The sequence below is a fragment of the Puma concolor genome, chromosome A1 (assembly GCF_028749965.1).
Source record: "Puma concolor isolate L17-30 chromosome A1, mPumCon1.1.hap2, whole genome shotgun sequence".
NCBI classification, from domain to species: Eukaryota; Metazoa; Chordata; class Mammalia; order Carnivora; family Felidae; genus Puma; species Puma concolor.
The window spans coordinates 126,578,354-126,598,518 of NC_141667.1; the positions used below are offsets into that span (position 1 = coordinate 126,578,354).

General features: G+C 40.9%; 1 protein-coding gene and 1 pseudogene across 12 annotated transcripts in view; one reads left to right on the forward strand and one right to left on the reverse strand.

The window, feature by feature from the left end:
- The window catches only part of KLHL3 (kelch like family member 3), a 279,397-nt gene that overhangs the window by 56,560 nt on the left and 202,672 nt on the right, over nt 1–20,165 (forward strand). The window lies entirely within an intron of this gene.
- Nucleotides 372–17,490, reverse strand: LOC112860664 (glyceraldehyde-3-phosphate dehydrogenase pseudogene; annotated as a pseudogene).

Sequence of the window (20,165 nt, forward strand, 5' to 3'; positions counted from 1 at the left end):
TTGCATCCCCTGTAATTTTTCATAAGTATCCAGAAATTATGTCATTTCCCTTCCTTTAGATGACCTTATACATGATAGGTACATGTACAAGGCACTGCCTTCCTCTTAGGACCTTAATGGAAAAATTGTGATGTTTGTTTTTTATCTTCCTCTTTTTCCATCCTTGAATCTCTCTTACCCACTCTTTTTTTGGTTGGGGGGGGGATGTTCTGGGTACTTTATTGATGGTATGTGAGAAGGTAGGCCTTAGGCCCCTCATCTTCTTCAGGGGGTCTGGGATGGAAACTGTAGAACTTGGGAGATTCTCAGTTTGTTGGGGGAATGAATTGGGGCAAGGACTCTCCAGCAGCTTAGGGCCTCTTTCTTCCTCTTGCTCTCTCTGGGACTGGTGGTGTAGGGAACTCTTACTCCTTGAAAGCCGTGTGGACCATAAGGTTCACCATCTGGTTGCTGTAGCCAAATTCATTGTCATACCAGGAAATGAGCTTGACAAAATGGTCACTGAGAGCAGTGCCACCCCCAGCATTAAAGTGGAAGAGTGGGTGTCACTGTTAAAGTTGCAGGAAACAGCCTGGTCCTCAGGATGCCCTTGCAGGGAACCTCCAATGCCTGCTTCATCACCTTGTTTTTGGCAGCTTTGTCCAGGTGGCAGGTCAGATCCAAGACTGACATGGTGAGGGTGGATACACAGAAGGCCATGCCATTGAGCTTCCCATTAAGTTCTGGCAACACCAGTAGAAGCAGGAATGATGTTCTGGGCAGCCCCTTGGACATCACACCACAGCTTCCCGGAGCTGTCGTCCATGGTCTTCTGAGTAGCAGTGATAGCATGGACTGTGGTCATGACTCCCTCCATGAGGCCAAAGTTGTCATGGATGATCTTGATCAGACGGGCCAAGCAGTTGATGGTGCAGGAGGCATTGCTGACGATCTTGAGGGAGTTACCATTCTTCTCATGGTTCATGCCTGTCACAGACTTGGAGGCATTAGCAGAAGGGGCAGAGATGATGACCTTCTTGGCCCCACCCTTTACCCTTCTACATGGTGGTGAAGACCCCGTGGACTCCACAATATACTCAGCACCAGCATTACCCCATTTGATGTTGACGGGATCTCTCTTCTGGAAGATGGAGATGGGCTTTCCATTGATGACAAGTTTCCTGTTCTCAGCCTTGACTTCTGTTGAATTTGCTGTAGGTGGATTCTTTCTGGAACATATAAACCATGTAGTTGAGGTCAACAAAGGGGTGATTGGTGGTGACAGTATTCAGTTTGCCTGAGTTCAAAGCAGCCCTGGTGACCTGGGGCCCAGTACAGTCGAGTCTGTTTACTCTGACTTCCACCAGTGTGTCTCAGGGATGCAGCTGTCTAACAGGGAGGAACAGAGAGCCTACTTTAGTCATAAAGTGATTCCTTTCCCATCCTCATTGAATACCCCTACCCAAGGAAGGCCTGCACCCATTTTCTGAGCCACCACCTGGGATCCAGGATCCTTCCAATGCTTCCATTTATCCATGCATCCACCTCCAATCTCCCCTAATGAAATTTTGACCCACTTTGGTGCTGTCAGTTTATATTAAAGGTTAATCCTTGGTAATCAGTTCTAGTGGGTTTCAATGATTTCATGTACAGCATTAATAAGTTAGTATTCACATTCAAAAGACCATCCAAAGATATGCTTTAATTCCTATTTATTTATGTACTTATTTATTTATTTAAGGTTCAGCTGAGACATAATTTTTATTCAACAATAATTTCTCTAGTAGTACCATGAGTCATATACTGTGCTAGGTGCTAGGGCAGAATGGGGAAGACCTAGCTAGCTTCTGCCCTCTGGAGCCTCACATATCTGAAAGACATACAACATATACAAATTGGTATCCCATAAATACAGTAAAGGTGATGTGAACCAAGGTTCTGAGCACTCATTGGGAAACAGCTGGCAAAGCGTAAGGCGCTCAAGAAAAAAGACTTTTGTGATGGTTCTAAAGGAGAAATACGGATAAAACAATTTGAGAAGGTAAAGGGAATCTCAGGCAAAGGAAACATGATCAAAGGCAGAGAGATAATGAACCATATCATTTACTATTTATTAAGTCTTTACTACATGTCAGGCACAAATCCAGGTGCTTTGCATACATGTATATCACTTGACTCTCACAAAAACCTTTGAAAACGAGTCTTACTATACTCTCCAATTTACAGATCAGGAAACTGAGGCTTCGAGAAATTGCATCACTTGCCCAACGTTGTTTAATGTGTCAGAGCTGGGATTAGAGTCCAGATCTGTCTGATTAAAAGTTAAGCCTAACTCTTAATCCTTGAAGTACTGAAGAAAACTTGGGTTCAGAATATGGTAGGGTGAGAGCAAAGTAGTAGCAGAAGAGAAGGCAGGGAGGGTTTGTAAAGGCCAGACTGTGAAGGGTTTTATGTGTGAAATATCCATGAATTAGTTCTTTATCCACTTCTTATCCCTAGTCTTCTAACCCCAAGCGAGAAAAACTCTTATTTTTCTCTTAACCCTCAAACACTTAATACTTGCATCTCACATAATTATAATTATGTTCTTTACCTATTTCCCTCTCTTCACCATTAGGCAACAAAGTCCTTACCGAAGGGCTTATCGCAGTACCCTTCTCATTTAGTGAAATGTGCACTATTCACTTAGTGAATGAATGAATGAGTGAAACTAAAGGGATACTTATGGGTGGTGGAAAGTATAGGCACTGGACTTTGCAATTCTGTGCCAAATAAGTTATGGTTGCCTTGGAGAAATTGGAAACTGTCAGATTAATTTCAGATCATACCCATATGCCAGTTGAAAAATTATACAACCACAACATTGCCCCTCAGGTTTCAATGAGCATGACATCATTATGGGGCAAGCCAACTGGGCTTCCCTCTAAAACTTGTAAGAAAATTTGGACGGAGTCTCAAATACAATGAACTGTAACCCTGGGACAGAACAGCACTCCCAGTAGTTCTTGCTCATTTCTGGGTGTTGTGGCTTCCTTGCCTAGGATCCATTTGGTGTTCAGCATTTAGCTGTAAATAAGTTGTGAGCTCCATGGGTAGTCTGGGCTGGGGAGCTGAGGGAGGCAGAGCAGCTGGAGAGGCCTAGAGATGTTAACCAAGAATCTGCAAACTAGGAAGGAAGGCAGGAATTCAGGCTTATTTGGATGCTTTTTTTCTGTAGCCATGCAGTCTAATTAGGGACTTTGGCCAGTTTTATCTGTAGAAGAAATGAAGCTTTCCTCTTTGTAAGGCTCCCTCTCTCAAATTCCTAGTCCTAGAGCATATCTAAACCTGTTTCATCCTCAATGAATTGCCTGATTTAGAGTCAGGAGGTGTGAGTGCCCATCCTGATTGCCAGTTACTAACTGTGACTTTAGGCAAGTGTCGTAGTTGGTCTGAGCTTCGGTTTCTTCCATTGTAAAATGGAGTTTAACTTCCCTTCTGCTACTCTACATAGTTGTTGCGAGAATGAGATGAGATAATAGGGTTGAAAGTGTTTCTGTGAGTTTTCAAGTTCTGTGTAATTATAAGGGAGGTTTCCTGAGGGAAACCTGGGGAAATCTGGGGAACTCAGATTAAGTAAACCCTTCTTTCTAAACTGCCCAGTGTGCCACAAGGTGGCAGCAGGATCCTATCTTTGCTCCTGTCTTTAGCATAGGGAAAACAAGTAGGAAAGGGATTTGGATTTTGCTTTGCTCTGCTTTGCAAAGGTGAAGAGGATTTATTCCTTTACCACTGCCTACGTCTCTCACTCCACAAAATCCTTCAACTCCACATGAAATAATTTCTCACAGGACTCACATTCTTAAATTAAAATCCCAGGGCACTTCCCCTGCTGTAGAAGTTAATCCAGCCCTGGCAGGTTTTGGTTAATGGTTGCAAATCTTTTCTGAGCTTTGGGCTTTCATACAACTCTTGCCCTCCTGGGATTTCAGTGCTATAGACTCCAAGCTCACTTTCCTCTCATTCCTTGAATCAGAGCTCTAGTAGCTCTGGAAAGCCAGCTAATCCAGCTTCTCTTTACAGAAGAGGAAACTGAGGCACAGAGAAGGGAAATAATTTGTCCATGATTAAACAATCAGTGTATTCAAGCTTAGGACTTCAATCCAGGTTTCTTCCTGTGGGTTCAGTCCCTTTGAAAATGTGAGTTTTTTTCAAGGTGATTTGGGAGGCTTCATGAAAATTTGTTTCTCCCACTGATAAGAATTTTGAGGGCATTCTGAGGCACTGGGAAACAGGAGACTTCTCTAGCATATGTTCAAACAATCCTTTGAAGAAGTTTTGCCAAAAGCACCTCATTAGGAATTGCCAAGTATCCTAAAGGTAGGCATTAGAAACTCTCAGGGATGCATGCTAGGGCTGCAGCAGAGAATGCCTCAGGAAGGAGAAAGAATCCATTTAAGGGGCACACTTCATTATATGGGCTTTTGTGTTAGGCTTGCCTTCCCAATTATATTCTTAGAGACACATGTTCAAATGACACCACTAGTTTACCACTGCTTATGGCAAAAGAAGGCAGGAATGAGGGAAGCCAACTTTGAACATTTGCTGTCTTGTGCAGGGCATTCTCTGTATAAGTGCATCCATTCAAAGGTCGTCCGACTTCAGCTCAGGTTATGATCTTATGGTTCACGAGTTCAAGCCCTGTGTCGGGCTCTGTGCTGACAGCTCAGAGCCTTGAGCCTGCTTCAGATTCTCTGTCTCCCTCTCTCTCTGCCCCTCCCCTGCTCTCGCTCTCTCTTTCTCTCTCTCTCTCTCAAAAATAAACATTAAAAAAACAAAACAAAGGTGACAGAGTTGTAGAATAAAAGACTGTGACTTGATAGTCTGACAGATAATGGTTCAAAGCCTGTCCTAGTTACCTACCTTTACAAGTAATTATCCCAAGTCTTAGTTTTCTTATCTACAAGATGGGCATAATGACATCTACCTTATTAGCTCTGTATTGTTGGACAGGTTATTTAACCTCTGTGTAACTTGATTGAATTGTCTGTAAAATGAGGGTAATAGGAAAATGAAAAGCCCTATTTCATAGGTTATATAATTAATAAGTTATTACCTAGAACCATGAATGACACATAATAAACAGTTGGAAAGTATTAGCTGCTGTTATTATTATTAGTAACACCATACAGCATTGTTGTGAGTCTTAAATGAGACTGTGTATGTAAAGGTTTTAAAGAGAATAAGCACTTGTTAAGGTAGCATGTATGTATGTATGTATGTATGTATGTATGTATGTTTATATGTATGTTTCATGCCCATTGCAGAGCCACACATGGGGCTTGAACTCATAACCCTGAGATCAAGACCTGAGCTGAGATCAAGAGTTGGACACTTAACTGATTGAGCCATCCAGGAACCCCAGAATTGTATTTATTTTTATTCATGTGTAATAACCTCAGTAGTATGAACAGTATTCACAGTAAATGAACCTGCTTATTTATAATATAGGTACAAGAGTATTATATTGTCATTTGTTTTTTTGTTTATTCTTACTGTTATTTGAAGATAATTCTTGGCTTTTTCAATTACAAATTCATCTCTTTTTTAGTAATCTAAAGGCAACAATGATTAACATTTTTGAGCCCTTACTATGTCCAGACCCAGTGCTGTATGTATGTTGTCTCAGAAGGATTTGGTAATTTGTTTATGTGTACATATCTAGCAAGTGATAGAACTGGAATTTGAACTCAGGTAGTTCTATTCCAGAATATGCTTTCTTGACTATTTCTTACTATTCTGTACTATTACTGTCTGCCTTAAAAAATGTTTACCATGAGAGGATTCCCTTTCTTAGTTGTTGAATTCTAATATCCTAGAGCCAAAAGACATTGAAGAATTCATCATGGATTTATAATATATATCAGGCATAGTAAATAAAAATCTTTATAACTTTTGACCTGACATCCACTTTTAGGAATCTGTCATAAAGAAATAATCCAAGGGGCGCCTGGGTGGCGCAGTCGGTTAAGCGTCCGACTTCAGCCAGGTCACGATCTCGCGGTCCGTGAGTTCGAGCCCCGCGTCGGGCTCTGGGCTGATGGCTCAGAGCCTGGAGCCTGTTTCCGATTCTGTGTCTCCCTCTCTCTCTGCCCCTCCCCCGTTCATGCTCTGTCTCTCTCTGTCCCAAAAAATAAATAAACGTTAAAAAAAAAAAAAAAAAAAATTAAAAAAAAAAAAAAAAAAAAAAAGAAATAATCCAAAATACAGTAAAAGTTCATCATAGTGTCGTTTATAATATGGAAAACTTTAAGGTAATCTCAACACTTAACTACAGAAATGATTAGTAAAAATATTATATATGCAGTTGATGAATTATTACGCAGTTTTTAGTAAATGTAAATAATGATGCTGTTTAGATTTTAAAAGATTTTTTAAATTAATTAATTAATTTTTTAATTTACATCGAAGTTAGATAGCATATAGTGCAACAATGATTTCAGGAGTAGATTCCTTAATGCCCGTTACCCATTTAGCCCATCCCCCCTCCCTCAACCCTTCCAGCAACCCTCTGTTCTCTATATTTTATTTAAGAGTCTCTTATGTTTTGTCCCCCTCCCCATCTTTATATTATTTTTCTTTCCTTTCCTTATGTTCATCTGTTTTGTATCTTAAATTCCTCATATGAGTGAAGTCATATATTTGTCTTTCTCTGACTAATTTCGTTTACCATTGTATGTATATATATATATATACATATATCAGTAATAGTGCTGCTTTAAACATTGGGGTGCATGTGCCCCTTCAAAACAGCACACCTATTTCCCTTGGATAAATTCCTACTAGTGCAATTGCTGGGTTGTAGGGTAGTTCTATTTTTAATTTTTTGAGAAACCTCCTTACTGTTTTCTAGAGTGGCTGCACCAGTTTGCATTCCCACCAGCAGTGCAAAAGAGATCCTCTTTCTCCTCACCCTCACCAGCATCTGTTGTTTCTTGAGTTGTTAATATTAGCCGTTCTGACAGGTGCGAGGTGGTATCTCATGGTTTTGATTTGTATTTCCCTGATGATGAGTGATGTTGAGTGTTTTTTCATGTGTCTGTCAGCCATCTGGAGGTCTTCATTGGAGAAGTGTCCAGTTATGTCTTCTGCCCATTTCTTTATTGGACTATTTGTTTTTTAGGTGTTGAGTTTGAGAAGTTGTTTATAGATTTTGGATACTAATCCTTTATCTGATATGTCGTTTGCAAATATCTTCTCCCCTTCCGTCGGTTGCCTTTTAGTTTTGCTGATACTTTCCTTCACTGTGCAGCTTATTTATTTATTTATTTATTTATTTATTTATTTAACGTTTATTTATTATTGAGAGACAGAGAGAGACAGAACATGAGCAGAGGAGGCGCAGAGAGAGAGGGAGACACAGAATCCGAAGCAGGCTCCAGGCTATGAGCTGTCAGTACAGAGCCCGATGCGGGGCTTGAACCCACAAACTGTGAGATCATGACCTGAGCCGAAGTTGGACGCTTAACCAACTGAGCCACCCAGGTGCCCCAGAAGCTTTTTATTTTGATGAGGTCCCAATAGTTCATTTTTGTTTTTGTTTCCCTTGTCTCCGGAGACGTGTTGAGTAAGAAGTTGCTGCAGCCAAGGTCAAAGAGGTTTTTGCCTGCTTTCTCCTTGAGGATTTTGATGGCTTCCTGTCTTACGTTTAGGTCTTTCATCCATTTTGAGTTTATTTTTGTGTATGGTGTAAGAAAGTGGTCCAGGTTCATTTTTCTGCATGTCGCTGTCCAGTTTTACCAGCACCATTTGCTGAAGAGATTGTCTTTATTCCGTTGCATATTGTTTCCTGCTTTGTCAAAGATTAGTTGGCCATATGTTTGTGGGTCCGTTTCTGGGTTCTGTTTTCTTTTCCTTTGATCTGAGTGTCTGTTTTTGTGCCAGTACCATACTGTCTTGATGGTTACAGCTTTGCAATACATCTCGAAGTCTAGGATTGTGATGCCTCTGGCCTTGGTTTTCTTTTTCAGGATTGCTTTGGCTATTTGGGATCTTTTCTGGTTCCATACAAGTTTTAGGATTGTTTGTTCTAGCTCTGTGAAGAACACTGGTGTTATTTTGATAGGGATTGCTGGATTTTTTAAAATTTATTTTTATTTTTATTTTTGGTGAGAAGACATTCAGATTATTTTTCTGAATAAAGAAAAATAAAGGGTCTTCTTTTCTTTTCTTTTCTTTTCTTTTCTTTTCTTTTCTTTTCTTTTCTTTTCTTTTCTTCTTCCAAGATTTTATTTAAGTTCAAGTTAGTTAACATATATTGTAGTATTGATTTCAAGAGTAGAATTTAGTGATTCATTGCTTACATATAACACCCAGTGCCCATTCCAATAAGTACCCTCCTTAATGCTCATCACCTTTTTAGTGCATCCCCCACCCACCTCCCCTGCAGCAGCTCTCAGTTTGTTCTCTGTAATTCAGAGTCTTTATGGTTTGCCTCCTATTTTAATCTTACTTTATTTTTCCTTCCCTTCTATTATGTTCAACTGTTTTGTTTCTTAGATTCCACATATGAGTGAAGTCATAGGGTATTTGTCTTTTTCTGACTGACTTATTTCACTTAGACTAATACACTGTAATTCCATCCATGTCATTGTAAATGGCAAGATTTCATTCTTTTTGATGGCTGAGTAATATCATATACATACACAGACACATATATATGTGTCTATATATGTATATACATACATACATATATATGTATATATATGTGTGTCTATATATATATATATATATATATATATATATATATACATACATACACATGCACACACACACACACATAGACATACACACACTACAGCTTCTTTATCCATTCATCAGTTGATGTACACTTGGGCTCTTTCCATAGTTTGGCTATTATTGTGATAATGCTGCTGTAAACATTGTGGTGCATGTACCCCTTCCAATCTGTATTTTTGTATCCATTGTATAAATACCTAGTACTGGAGTTGCTAGGTTGTAGGGTAATTCTATTTTTAATTTTGTGATGAACCTCCATACTGTTTCCAGAATGGCTGCACCAGTTTGCATTCCCAGCAATAGCACAAGAGGGTTCCCCTTTCTCCGCATCCTTGCCAACATCTGTTGTTTCCTGAGTTGTTAATTTTAGCCATTCTGACAGGTTTGAGGTGGTATCTCATGGTTTTGATTTGTGTTTCCCTGATGATGAGTGCTGTTGAGTTTTTTTTTTTCTTCTTATGTCTGTTACGCCATTTGTATATCTTCTTTGGAGAAATGTCTTTTCATGTTTTCTGTTCATTTCTTAACTGGATTATTTTTTGGGTGTTAAATTTGATAAGTTCTTTATAAATTTTGTATTCTAACCCATTATCTTTGCAAATATCTTCTCCCATTCCATAGGCTGCCTTTTAATAGTTCATTTTTGCTTTTATTTCTCTTGCCCCCAGAGATGTGTCTAGTAAGAAGTTGCTATGGCCAAAGTTATAGAGATTGCTGCCCGTTTTCTGTTCTAGGGTTTTGATGGTTTCCTGTCTCACCTTTAGGTATTTCATCCATTTTTAGTTTATTTTTGTGTACAGTGTAAGAAAGTGGTCAAGTTTCATTCTTCTGCAGTTTTCCCAGCACAATTTGCTGAAGACACTGTATTTTTTCCATTGGATACTCTTTCCTTCTTTATCAAAGATTAGTTAGCCATATATTTGTGGGTCTGTTTCTGGGTTCTCTATTCTGTTCTCTTGATCTTTGAGTCTGTTTTTGTGCCAGTACCATACTATCTTCATGATTATAGCTTTGTAATACAGCTTGAAGTCTGAAATTGTGATGACTCCCACTTTCCTTTTGTTTTTAAACTTACTTTGGCTATTCAGGGTCTTTTCTGATTCTGTACACATTTTAGATTTGTTTGTTCTAGCTTTGTGGTGAATTCTGGTGTTATTTTGATATGGATTACATTGAATGTGTAGATGCTTTGGATAGTATAGACATTTCAACAGTATTTGTTTTTCCAATCCATGAGCATTGCATGTTTTTCCGTTTCATTCTGTCTTCTTCAATTTCTTTCATAAGTGTTCTGTAAGTTTTAGAGTACAGATCTTTTACCTCTTTGGTTAGGTTTATTCCTACATGTCTTATTGGTTTTGGTGCAGTAATAAATGGCATAAATTCCTTGATTTCTTTTTTTGCTGCTTCATTATTGGTGTATAGAAATGCCACAGATTTCTGTAGTTGTTTTTATATCCTGTGACTTTGCTGAATTCATATATCACTTCTAGCAGTTTTTTGGTGGAGTCTTTTGGGTTTTCCACATAGAGTATCATGTCATCTGTGAAGAGTGAAAAGTTTGACTTCTTCTTTGCCAGTTTGGATGCCCTTGATATCTTTTTGTTGTCTGATTGCTGAGGCTAGGGCTTCCGCTACTATGTTGAACAATAGTGGTGAGAGTAGACATCCCTGTTTTGGAAAACTGAGAGTTTTTCCCCATTGAGGATAATACTAGCTGTGGGTCTTTTGTATATGACCTTTATGAAGTTTAGGTAAGTTCCTTCTATCTCTACATTCTTGAGGGTTTAAAAAAAATTTTTTTTTTAATGTTTACTTATTTCTGAGACAAAGAGAGACAGAGCATGAGTGGGGGAGGGGCAGAGAGAGAGGGAGACACAGAATCAGAGGCAGGCTCCAGGCTCTGAGCTGTCAGCACAGAGCCTGACACGGGGCTTGAACTCATAAACCGTGAGATCATGACCTGAGCCGAAGTCAGTCACTCAACTGACTGAGCCACCCAGGCACCCTGCTTAGGGTTTTTTAAAAAGAAAGTTGCTGTATTTTGTCAAATGTTTTTTCTGCATCTACTGAGAGAATCATATGGTTCTTATCCTTTTTATTAATGTGGTGTAGCATGTTGATTGATTTGTAGGTAGTGAACCACCCCTGCAGCCCAAGGAGCAAATCAAATCCTACTTGATTCTGGTGAATAATTCTTTTACACTGTTGGATTCAATTTGCTAGTGTCTTGTTGAGAATTTTTGCATCCATGTTAATCAGGGATGTTGGTCTGTAATTCTCTTTTTTAGTGAAATCTTTGTCTGGTTTTGCAATCAAGGTAATTCTGGCCTTATAGAATGAATTTGGAAGTTTTACTTCCATATCTGTTTTTTTTAAATAGTCTTAATTTTTAAATTTAAGTTTATTTTAGGAGACAGAGACAGTGTGAGTGGGGGAGGGGGTAGAGAGCGGAAGAGAGAGAGAATCCCAACCAGGCTCCATACTGTCAGCATAGAGCCCAGTGCAGGTCTTGAACCACAAACCGTGAGATCATGACCCAAGCTGAAATAAAGATTTTGACACTTAACTGACTGAGACACTGAGGCACTCCTGTTTTTTGGAATAGATTGAGAAGAAAAGGTATTAATTCCTTTTTAAATGTTTGGTCGAAATTTCTTGGGAAGCCATCTAGCCCTGGACTCTTGTTTGTTGGGATATTTTTGATTATTGATTCAATTTCTTTGCTGGTTATGCATCTGTTCAAATTTTCTGTTCCTTCCTGTTTCAATTTTGGTAGTTTATATGTTTCTAGCAGTTTGTCCATTTCTTCCAGATTGCCCAATTTGTTGGCATATAATTGCTCATAATATTCTTTTATAATTGTTTGTATTTCTGTGTTGTTGATTGTGATCTTCCCTCTTTCATTTATGATTTTATTTATTTGGGTTCTTTCTCTTTTCTTTTTGATAAGGCTAGGGGTTTATGAATTTTGTTAATTCTTTCAATGAACCAGCTCCTAGCTTCATTGATCTGTTCTATTTGTTGGGGGGGGGGGCTTCTATATCATTGATTTCTGCTTTAATCTTTATTATTTCCCTTCTTTTGGTGGTTTTGGGTTTCATTTGCTGTTCTTTTTCCAGCTCCGTTAGCTGTAAGGTTGGATTGTATATTTGAGACTTTTCTTGCTTCTTGAAGAGAACCTGTTTTGCTCTATCCTTCCCTCTTAGGACCACCTTTGCTGCATTCCAAAGGTTTTGGATTATGGTGTTTTCATTTTCATTTGCTTCCATGTATTTTTAAATTTCTTCTTTAATATCCTGGTTAGCCCATTTGTTCTTTAGTAGGATGTTCTTTAACCTCCATGTATTTATGGTCTTCCCAATTTTTTTGTTTGTTTGTTTTTGTGATTGACTTCAAGTTTCATAGCATTGTGGTTTGAAAATATGCATGGTATGATCTCAGTCTTCTTGTACTGGTTGGAGCCTGATTTGTGATCCAGTATGTGTTTTGATCAGGATAAAGTTCCATGTGCAATAGAAAAGAATGTGTATCCTGCTGCTTTAGGATGAAATGCTCTGAATATATGTATTAAGTCCATCTGGTCCAGTGTGTCATTCAAAGCCATTGTTTGCTTGTTGATCTTTTGCCCAGATGATCTGTTCATTTCTATAAGTGGGGTGTTAAAGTCCCCTGCTATTACTGTATTATTATCAGTATTATTACTGTATTATTACTGTTTCTTTAAGTTTGTTAATTGATTTACACATTTGGCTCTTTCAAGTTTGGGGCATAAATATTTACAGTTGTTAGATCTTGTTGGATAGACCCCTTTATTATGATATAGTGCCCTTCTTCATCTCTTATTACAGTCTTTGGTTTAAAACCTAGTTTTTCTGATACAAGCATGGCTGTTCCAGCTTTCTTTTGATGTCCATTAGCATAATTAATTGTTTTCCACCCCATCACTTTCAATCTGGAGGTGTCTTTGGGTCTAAATGAGTCTATTGTAAGCAGTATATTGATGGGTCTTGTTTTTTATCCATTCTGATGCCCTATGTCTTTTGTTTAGAGCATTTAGTCCATTAACACTCAGAGTAATTATTGATAGATATGTATTTAGTGGCATTGTATTACCTGTAAAGTCGCTCTTTCTATCTCTGTTCCTTTCTAGTCTTTGTTACTTTTGGTCTTTCATTTCCACTCAAAGAGTCCTCTTTAATAATTCTTGCAGAGCTGCTTTAGTATTCATGAAATCCTTTAGTTTTTGCTTTGTCTTGGAAACTTTATCTCTCCTTCTGTTCTGAATGACAGCCTTGCAGGATAAAGTATTCTTGACTGCATATTTTTCCCAGTTAGCACATTGAATATATCATGCCACTCCCTTCTGGCCTGCCATGTTTCTGTAGTCATGTCTGCTGCTAACCTTATGTGTTTTCCTGTGTAGGTTAAGGACCTTTCACCCCTAACTGCTTTCACAATTCTTTCTTTGTCTTTGTACTTTGCAAGTTTTACTATGATACGTTTTAGTGTTGACCTGTTCTTGTTGATTTTGAGGAGAGTTCTCCGTGCCTCTTGGACTTGAATGCCTGTTCCTTCCTCAGATTATAAGTTCTCAGCCATGGGACACCTGGGTGGCTCAGTCAGGTAAGCGTCTACCTTCAGCTCAGGTCATGTTCTCATGGTTTGTGAATTTGAGCCCCATGTTGGGCTCAATGTTGACAGCTCAGAGTCTGGAACCTGCTTTGGATTCTGTGTCTCCCTTTCTCTTTTTCCCTCCCTTGCTTGTGCTCTGTCTCTCAAAAATAAATAAATGTTAAAAAAATTTTTAAAAAAGTTCTCAACTATAATTGGTTCAAATAAACCTGCCCCTTTTTATTTTTATTTATTTATTTATTTATTTATTTATTTATTTATTTGATTTTATTTTTTTTCAATATATGAAGTTTATTGTCAAATCGGTTTCCATACAACACCCAATGCTCATCCCAAAAGGTGCCCTCCTCAATACCCATCCCCTCAATACCCTCCCCTCCCTCCCACCCCCCCATCAACCCTCAGTTTGTTCTCAGTTTTTAAGAGTCTCTTATGCTTTGGCTCTCTCCCACTCTAACCTCTTTTTTTTTTTTTTCCTTCCCCTCCCCCATGGGTTTCTGTTAAGTTTTTCAGGATCCACATAAGAGTGAAACCATATGGTATCTGTCTTTCTCTGTATGGCTTATTTCACTTAGCATCACACTCTCCAGTTCCATCCATGTTGCTACAAAGGGCCATATTTCATTCTTTCTCATTGCCACGTAGTACTCCATTGTGTATATAAACCACAGTTTCTTTATCCATTCATCAGTTGATGGACATTTAGGCTCTTTCCATAATTTGGCTCTTGTTGAGAGTGCTGCTATAAACATTGGGGTACAAGTGCCCCTATGCATCAGTACTCCTATATCCCTTGGGTAAATTCCTAGCAGTGCTATTGATGGGTCATAGGGTAGGTCTATTTTTAATTTTTTGAGGAACCTCCACACTGTTTTCCAGAGTGGCTAAACCTGCCCCTTTTTAATGCTTTTCTTCTTCTGGGACTCCTATGATAGGGATAATATTTCACTTTATAGAATTGCTTAGTTCCCTATGCCTGTATTCATGATTTAATAGTTTTCTTTCCCTCTTCTTTTCACTTTCATTATTTTCCATAATTTTATCTTCTCTATCACCTATTAGCTCCTCTGGTACTTGCATCGTTGTTGTGATGTCATCCATTCAGTTTTGCGTCTTTGTTATAGCATTTTTAAATTTCAGCCTCACTAGTTTCTAGGTCTTTTATCTCTGCAGCAAGGATTTCTCTGTTGTCTTCTGTGCTTTTCTTAATCCCAGCTATTATTCTTATGATTATTGTTCTAAATTCTTGTTCAGATATATTGCTTATATCTGTTTTGAGCAAATCCCTGGCTATGTTTTCTTCTTAATCTTTCTTTGGGGGAGAATTCCTCCTCTTACCATTTTGTCTTGGCTTCTGTCTTTTGCATGTTATGAAAGCTTGTTATGTTTCCTGCTCCTAAGAGTACTGCTATATTAAGAAGGAGTCACACACTATCCAGGGCTTGGTGCTTCAGAAAGTGTTTTTGGTGTATGCTGTGTACATTATCCTATTGTTATTTGACTGTTGTTTCCCCCAGCTCAGTCCTCTGCAGAGTTCTTCCTTGTTTGCAGTGTGGAATATTTGAACCTTTAACTAGGTATGCTTTTATTTGTTTAAATAAGCCTGATTAAGAAAAAAAAGCCTGGAGCACCTGGGTGGCTTGGTTGGTTAAGCGCCCAACTTCAGCTCAAGTCATGATCTCACCACTCATGAGTTCAAGCCCCACATCAGGCTCTCTGCTGTCAGTGCAGAGCCTGCTTTGGATTCTCTGTCCCCCTCCCCTGCTCATTCTATCAAAATAAATAAATTAAAAAAAAGCCTGATGCAAAAAAGAGAAAAGGAAAAGGTACAAAAAACCAAATAGACAAACAAAAAATTATAAACCTGTTTCCAAAGAAAAAGAAAGAAAGAAAGAAAGAAAGAAAAGCCTGATCAAAAAATGAAAAAAGGAAACAAACAATAAAAAAACTATAAGCCTGATTCCAAAGAAAAGAAAAGAAAGAAGAAAAGAAAAGAAAAGAAAAGCATCAAAATTTAAAAAATCCTAGTCCTATTTCTACTAGAGCTGAAGCTGATGCTTTGGAGCACTCTGTGATCAGTAGACTTGGTTAATGTGGGGTGCCTGTGTTGGTCCTCTAGAGGCAAGGCCTGCTGCACTGGCTCACAGACCTGCCTTAGTAAAGATGCCCCTGCAGGACACATGTGGGGGTGAGGTATGGTGTAAGGACCCCAGCCTCCAGTGGGGGGGGGGTGCCGTGTTGCTCACTAAAGTCCAACCATGCTGGTGGGCAGGGGAAGATGGCATCACCCTGCTCTCTTGTCCTGGGGTGGGGAGCTTGCGTTCTCCGCTGTTAAGGAAACCCTCACAGATAAGTAAACAGTCTCTTCTCCTGTGTCCCAGGCTTTTGTTAGATCCCTGCCCTTAACCCGTCTGTGCCCAGGCCATCAACATTCCTGGAGCCACAGCTCTCATGTGTTTTGTCTTTGATGTGCAGCTGGGATTCAAAACTGCAAATCTTTTTTTTTAAATTAATTAATTTATCTGAGAAAGAGAGAGAGAGAGGGAGAGAGAGAGAGAGAGGGAATATCCCAAACAGGCTCTACACTGTCAACGTGGAGCCTGAAGCAGGCAGGGCTTGATCCCACGAATCATCATGACCTGAGCTGAAATCAAGAGTTGGATGTTTAGCTGACTGAACCACCCAGGCACCCCCAAAACTCCAAATCTTAAAGGACCTGTCAAGGCTCAGACCCACTCTCCGCTCTCGAGGAGAACCTTACAATGCTGCACCTGGTGCCATTCTGTCCCAGAAAAGCAGTCCCTTGGCTGCACAGTTGCCTGGAGTTTATGGTGAAGCCCAGTAAAAAGTTGCAGATCAGGTTATCCACACTCTGCACATGCCTCTGTCCCCTGCTGTTGAACGGCTGCTGAAAGAGTCCAGCTGGGTCTTTTGTCCTTGGAGAGGTAATCTAACTTCTTCCAACTGCGTTCCAGGAAGGGGAATGTTCTCTCCCGGTGTGACCCAGGGAATTCCCACACTATGCTGTCTGCTATCCACTCCTGGGCCTCTGCCCTCTTCCCCAGGAGCATCACCACCTGCCCAGATCAACTCCAATGAATGGCACAGACTTCAAAACCCTCAGAATTTGAACTCCAGTGTTCACAAAAACTTGCAGTAGTATGTTCCTCCCGATTCCCCAGTCATTGGTTTTGGGGGAGTGATTTTCTTGCAAAAACCAGATGCAGTGCTCTGTCTCCCACTCTCTCCTCCTTTGTGTGAGAAGGGCTCCCTACCTTCTGTGGCAGCAAGGCTTTTCTCTCTTCCAGTTCACCTGACAGGTTCTTTCTCTCTAATTATGCAGATTGTTCTCTTGATCCTCAGGATTAATCCTTAATTTCCAAGATGTTCAAAATTATTTCATGTTGACTTAGCTATGTTCAAGGAACGAGGCAAGCCCAGGGTCCCTTTACTACTCTGCCATCTTAACTCCTCTTGTTCTTTCTCTCTCTTTTTAAGATTTTATTTTTAAGTAATCTCTACACCCAATTTGGGGCTCAACCTCACAACCCTGAGATCAAGAGTCACATGCTTTACTGACTGAGCCAGCCAGGTACCACCAGGGCCTTCCTTTCTACCTGGCATGGTTTTCCTTGGTCCAATAAAATATGTGACTTTCTTGTGTGCATCTTCTAGATGAACTTGCAAGGAAGTTTTCCAACACTCAAAGGCCCACACTCTATTTTGTTCTCGATTCTGAAGTAGGTGGACCACCACTTTCTGTGAGATCAGTGTGGGTTCTGGTCACACTTGGGTTCCATTGTCATGGAGCTAGACTTGTTAAAGGCCATTGACCATGGTCAATCCCTTCCTCTTGGTATACAGAGGTCGAGGGGTGTGGCACGCAGGGTGGGATGTCTGGTCCCGGCTGATAAGAAAGTAGAGAGCTGGTGTCCACCTTGGTGGGCAGCCTCAGACCATAAATCCTCACCTCCTCTTCAGACTACTGGCAAGCCTGGGTGGGACAGGAGGACACTCCTCTTCTGCTCCTGTCATGTTAACATTGACGGTCAGCTGGGATTTAGCTAAGGCTAGAAGGCTTCCATGTGGCTTCTCCATGTGGCTTGAGCTTCCTCACAACTGAGTGGATGGATTTCAAGGACAAATGTCCTATGCTCTTCAAGGAGCGGGGACTCCTATGTGGTACCGTTCCAAAGGTATCTGGCTAGCTCACCTGAAGTCCCTCAGGATATCTGGAAGGTTTTGGGAAGGCCTTCTATTCAGGCTGAAAATGATCTGTCTACTCCTTTCTCTGCTATGCAAGATTTTCTGGAAGTCTTTTCCCAAGTGTGGACTGCATAGGATGCTGCTGCTCTCAGTTGTCCTTATATCCAGGAGACAGTCTTATTTCAGGGCCCTGTTTCATTTCATCAGAGAAGATCTGCAGCATGTGAGAGTATAGCTCTCATTTTGTTCATTGGGAAACTGAGTCAGAAGGGCCCTATCATATATTCCATGATGGTCCAATCATGCGCTCTACTCCTGGGTATGGAGCAGAGAGGTTCTTCACAGCATTGTTATGTTGGTTATTTGAGATAATGCACTTAAAACAATTCACACAATGTCTGGCTTGGTGCGGTTGTTAACAATGTCAATTTCAGTAGGTACGTAGGCCTTCTTGTGTTGATGTGAGACCATAAGATGCCTGTGTGATCCTCTTTTGGAAATTTGTAAGAAAACAGATGTTGTATCTGAACTCATGAGAAGATAAATTATGAATATTTTCTTCTTTTGTTTTTGTATACTAATCTTTAATTTCTTCACTCTGGCAAGATTAATTGGACAAATGGATTTTTAGTCCTGCTATATGTTATGATTTGAAGAATTTGGGTAATTTATGAAGGTTGATTTTCTCTAGATAATAGAAAGTTTCTAAGTATTTTTTTCACTCATCAAATAGATCTGACTCCATGCTAATCATTCAGTGAGAGTCAAGATATATAAAGGCCTGAATCTGTGGGTGAGATGCTCACAGTTTTGTTAGGGACAGGCTGGCAGGCTGGAAGCACAGTACTTTGTGTAGAAATGGAGAAGGGGTGGGCAGTAGGAAGAGATGACTTTGGGTATGTGTGCTGAGTAGGCCCAAGGATTGGAGACACAGTGTGAGTCAGGGTTGCTGAGGAAAGGCTCCCTAGGGAAGGTGAGTCTTGGACTAGACCTTAAAGGAAATTATGGATCAAAACTGGTTGCTTTCCAGACCAGAGGAAGAGACAGTGGACAGAGGCCCAGAGACTGCGCTAACCATATGGTGTGGATAAAATAAATGAATGTCTTAATTAGAGTGCAAGGGCCACTTTGGGAAAGTCAAGGGGCGAGCTGTGTTTTTTTTTTTAATTAATTTTTTAAATGTTTGTTTTTGAGAGAGAGAGAGAGTGTGAGCTGGGGAAGGGGCAGAGAGAGGGAGACATAGAACCTGAAGCAGGCTCCAGGCCCTGAGCTGTCAGCACAGAGCCTGACGCTGGGCTTGAACCCATGAGCCATGAGATCATGACCTGAGTGTAAGTCAGACACTTAACCAACTGAGCCACCCAGGCACCCAATTTTTTTAAAATTTGTTTTAATACAAGATCATTAAAACACACATAGTATAGATCTTTAAAAACACATAGTGGGCTCCTGGGAAGATGGCGGCGTAGGAGGATGCTGGGCTCACCACGCGTCCTGCTGATCACTTAGATTCCACCTACACCTGCCTAAATAACCCAGAAAACCGCCAGAAGACTAGCAGAACGGAGTCTCCGGAGCCAAGTGCAGACGAGAGGCCCACGGAAAAGGGTAGGAAGGGCGGCAAGGCGGTGCACACTACACGGACTGGCGGGAGGGAGCCGGGGCGGAGGGGCAGCCCGCTGGCCAAGCAGAGCCCCTGAGTCTGGCTTGCACAAGTGGAGGGGCCGGACGGAGTGTGTTCGAACAGCAAGCGGGACTTGACATCTGGAAGGTTATAAGCTAACAGCTCTGCTCAGAGAATGGGAGAGCTGCAGGACAACAGGAGGGACAGTTGTTGAGCCCCGGACGACAGAGCTCAGCTTGGTGGGGAACAAAGGTGCTCGCCAGCGCCATCTCCCTCGCCCATCCCCCAGCCAAAATCCCAAAGGGAACCGGTTCCTGCCAGGGAACTTGCTTGCACCGGGCAAACACCCAACGCTGTGCTTCTGCAGATCCATCCCTCTGGCGGGTCTGACTCCCTCCCAGTGCCGCAGGGCCCCTCCCGAATCGGATCTCCGAAGGAAAAGCAAAAGCGAGCTGAGCCTGCCCCTCCCGCCCCTGTGCACCGTGCCGATCCACCCCAGCTAATACGCCAGATCCCCAGCACCATAAGCCTGGCAGTGTGCAAGTAGCCCAGACGGGCCACGCCACCCCACAGTGAATCCTGCCCCTAGGAGAGGGGAAGAGAAGGCACACACCAGTCCGACTGTGGCCCCAGCAGTGGGCTGGGGGCAGACATCAGGTCTGATTGCGGCCCTGCCCACCAACGCAAGTTATTCAAGACAGCACAGGGGAAGTGCCCACAGTCCCGCACCACTCCAGGGACTATCCAAAATGATGAAACGGAAGAATTCCCCTCAGAAAAACGTCCAGGAAATAACAGCAGCTAACGAACTGATCAAAAATGATTTAAACAATATAACAGAAAGTGAATTTAGAATAATAGTCATAAAATTAATCACTGGGCTTGAAAACAGTATAAAGGACAGCCGAGAATCTCTTGCTACAGAGATCAAGGGACTAAGGAA